Source organism: Heterodontus francisci, chromosome 32, assembly GCF_036365525.1.
Source record: "Heterodontus francisci isolate sHetFra1 chromosome 32, sHetFra1.hap1, whole genome shotgun sequence".
NCBI classification, from domain to species: Eukaryota; Metazoa; Chordata; class Chondrichthyes; order Heterodontiformes; family Heterodontidae; genus Heterodontus; species Heterodontus francisci.
Genome location: NC_090402.1, coordinates 60,911,310 through 60,915,679, shown reverse-complemented (window position 1 = coordinate 60,915,679; position 4,370 = coordinate 60,911,310).

The window sequence follows — 4,370 nt, the reverse complement described above, 5'->3', positions numbered from 1 at the left end:
GACAGAGTCACTCGATTCATCAGGACCTGAATATCATTGACCTTTGAAAGTGGAAGGAGAAATGAGTCTGTGCAAAAAGATTTCAATCATCAGTGTGACTGGAAAAGCACCGAGACACACACACCTGAATGAGGGTGTTCCAGTGCACTGACTGTGGAAGGAGCTTTAACCAGTTAGACAGCCTGAAAAAACATTTCCAGCATCTGCAATATTTTGCTTTTATATTACTGAAAAAACATTGCACCATTCACAGTGGGGAGAAAACATACACGTGTTGTGTGTGTGGACGAGGCTCCAACTGATCATCCAACCTGGAGAGACAGGAGGACACCCACACCAAGGAGAAACCATAGAAATGTGGGGACTGTGGGGAAGGATTCAAATGCCCATCTGACCTGGATGTTCATTGATACAGTCACGAGACCATCACCTGCTCTGTCTGTGGGTAGGGATTCACTCAGTCATTCAATCTGTAGCAACACCAAGTTCACACTGATTAGAGCCATTTTAAATTTTCTGACTGTGAGAAGAGTTTTTAAAGCAGAGATGATCTGATGAAACACCAACATTCACTGGGGAGAGGCCATTCATCTGCTTTTTGTGTGGGAAGGGACTCACTTACCAACAAGTTCACAGCATAGAGAGGATACTCCCCTGCTCCATGTGTGGGAAAGGGATTCACTCAGTCATCCTGCCTCACTGAACATCAACTTATTCACAGTAATCATAAACCTTTTAAATGTTGCGACTGAGAGAAGGGCTTTAAAAGCAAAACAATCTGCTGAAACACAAGCAGGTTCACGCCAGGGAGAGGCTGTTCACTTGCTCCGTTTGTGGGAAGGGATTCACCAACTCATCCCATCTGCTGAAACACCAGCGAGTTAACAAGTGGCTGCAGGTGTTGGATTCTGCTGTTAATCACATCCAGGATTGAACAATGTTCTTTCTGATAGTTGGGGTTTGTTTCTGCTGATATTAATAACCCCTATAACTGGTCTGGGGTTTAATATTCTGCTGTCAAATGAATTAATGTTGTTTGAAATGCACATTGTGTTACAAAGAACAAAGTACAGTTCAGCCCTCCAAGCCTGCGCCGATCTTGATGCCTGTCTAAACTAAAACCTTCTGCACTTCCAGGATCCGTATCCCTCTATTCCCATCCTATTCATTCATTTGTCAAGATGCCTCTTAAACATCGCTATCGTACCTGCTTCCACCTCCTCCCCCAGCAGCAAGTTCCAGGCATTCACCACCCGCTGTGTAAAGAACTTGCCTTGTACATCCCCTCTAAACTTTGCCCCTCGCACCTTAAACCTATGTCCCCTAGTAACTGACTCTTCCACCCTGGGAAAAAGCTTCTGACTATCCACTCTGTCCATGCCACTCATAACTTTGTAAACCTCTATCATGTCGCCCCTCCACCTCCGTCGGTCCAGTGAAAACAAGTTTATCCAGCCTCTCCTCATAGCTAATACCCTCCTGACCAGGCAACATCCTGGTAAACCTCTTCTGTACCCTCTCCAAAGCCTCCACATCCTTTTGGTAGTGTGGCGACCAGCATTGCATGCAATATTCTAAGTGTGGCCTAACTAAGGTTCTGTATAGCTGCAGCATGACATGCCAATTTTTATACTCAATGCCCCAACCGATGAAGACAAGCATGCCGTATGCCTTCTTAACTACCTTATCCACATGTGTTGCCGCTTTCAGTGACCTGTGGACCTTTACGCCTAGATCTCTCTGCCTGTCAATACTCCTAAGGGTTCTGCCATTTACTGTATACTTCCCACCTGTAATAGACCTTCCAAAATGCATTATCTCACATTTGTCCAGATTAAACTCCATCTGCCATTTCTCCGCCCAAGTCTCCAACCGATCTATATCCTGCTGTATCCTCTGACAATCCTCATCACTATCCGCAACTCCACCAACCTTTCTGTCGTCCGCAAACTTACTAATCAGACCAGCTACATTTTCCTCCAAATCATTTATATATACTACAAACAGCAAAGGTCCCAGCACTGATCCCTGCGGAACATCACTAGTCACAGCCCTCCATTCAGAAAAGCACCCTTCCACTGCTACCCTCTGTCTTCTATGACGAGCCAGTTCTGTATCCATCTTGCCAGCACACCTCTGATCCCATGTGACTTCACCTTTTGTACCAGTCTGCCATGCGGGACCTTGTCAAAGGTTTTACTGAAGTCCATATAGATAACATTCACTGCTCTTCCTTCATCAACCATCTTCGTCACTTCCTCAAAAAACTCAATCAAGTTCGTGAGACACGACCGCCTCTTCACAAAACCATGCTGCCTCTCGCTAATAAGTTCATTTGTTTCCAAATGGGAGTAAATCCTGTCCTGAAGAATCCTCTCTAATAATTTCCCTACGACTTACGTAAGGCTCACCGGCCTATAATTTCCTGGATTATCCTTGCTACCCTTCTTAAACAGAGGAACAACATTGGCTATTCTCCAGTCCTCTGGAACCTCACCTGTAGCCAATGAGGATACAAAGAATTCTGTCAAGGCCCCAGCAATTTCCTCCCTTAGTATTCTGGGGTAGATCCCATCAGGCCCTGGGGACTTATCTACCTTAATGCTTTGTAAGACACCCAACACCTCCTCCTTTTTGATAGCAACATGACCCAGACTATCTACACTCCCTTCCCTGGACTAATCATCCACCAAGTCCTTCTCTTTGGTGAATACTGATGCAAAGTACTCATTTTGTACCTCGCCCATTTCCTCTGGCTCCACGCATAGATTCCCTCCTCTGTCCTTGAGTGGGCCAACCCTTTCCCTGGCTACCCTCTTGCTCTTTATATACGTATAAAAAGCTTGCGATTCTCCTTAATCCTGTTTGCCAATGACTTTTCACGACCCTTTTAGCCCTCCTGATTCCTTGCTTAAGTCCCTTCCTACTTTCTTTATATTCCTCAAGGGCTTCGTCTGTTCCCAGCCTTCTAGCCCTTACGAATGCTTCCTTTTTCTTTTTGACTGGGCTCACAATATCCCTCATTATCCAAGGTTCCCGAAACTTGCCAAACTTATCCTTCTTCCTCACAGAAACATGCCAGTCCTGGATTCTAATCAACTGACGTTTGAAGGACTCCCACGTCAGATGTTGATTTACCCTCAAACAGCTGCCCCCAATCTAAATTCTTCAGAATTCTTCAGTTCCTGCCTAAGTTGGGTCCTTAATTTCTCCAAGAGGAGATTGATTGATTTACTGTTACCTACTGATCCATTTTTGGGCTTTTTCTCCTTTCCAACTCTAAATTATTTCAGTTCTTATACCTTCGCTTACACCCATGGACAAGTCCCAGCTCCCGAACCCCTCCAGAGTGCCTCTCTTAGCCTTGGTATCCAGGGAAGGCATCAGTAACATGTTCGGGATCACTAAATACAAAACCCACTCACTTTCAGCTGGTGGACCTCGTGTGTTTCCCACAGCATCTCTCTCACCTTCTATGTGTGAATAGAACTTCATGCCTGAAAACCTGGTTTTAAATGTTTATCCACTCAGGAAATGTATCTACCAGGAGCCTTTAGGTCGATGAGACTCTGAAGATGCCAACATTATAAACCCACAGCTGAACCTGTAGGCAATGAGTTCAAGTCATTTCATTCACATGTTTAAAATTAAATTGGGATTTATCTGTTGTGGCAATTTTTACATTTCTGGATAAATCAGCATTTCTGCTGCACTCAACTCAGCCTTTTCCTAACACTCACAGTAATGAGATGGTGATATCACACAAATGGAAGACCAGTGAGACTTTAAATCAGCAGCTGACTCACGCCAGGATGAGTTCAATTTCCTTCCACTCCAGGTTAATGTTGTTCTTCCCACTCATGCATTCCTCTATTTTACAGGATAACTGAGACTGATGCCCTGAGGATCCTATCACAATACCTTCCATTCCTGAGAGTTATGGAACAAGGGTGGTGTAGACAGGACCTCCCCTTCATAAACACTTAATCCCAACAATGAGGTTGGGTGCATCCAGGAGAACAATGGGTGAACAGTGTGTAGACGATCAGCCATGATAGTTTTTGAATGGCGGAGCAGGCCCAAAGGGCCGAATGGCCTATTCCTGCTCTCTGTGTTTCTGTGTGTGTTGACATTTTAATAATAATCTTACCCTCAAGAAACAAACCACCCCCAGGAGTGAAGTGAGGCCCTTCAATTAAAACAAAATTTAATACGGAACAAGTCAGATCTGGGATTGTCTTTCTCACTCATGGATGTCGAGATGACCCATGTTATTGGGGCTGGTAGCACTGGCAGTGATAGGACAGGCCACTGGGAGGTGATATAAAGGCAAATTAAACTCAAATGTATCATTTTCATCATTTAATTAA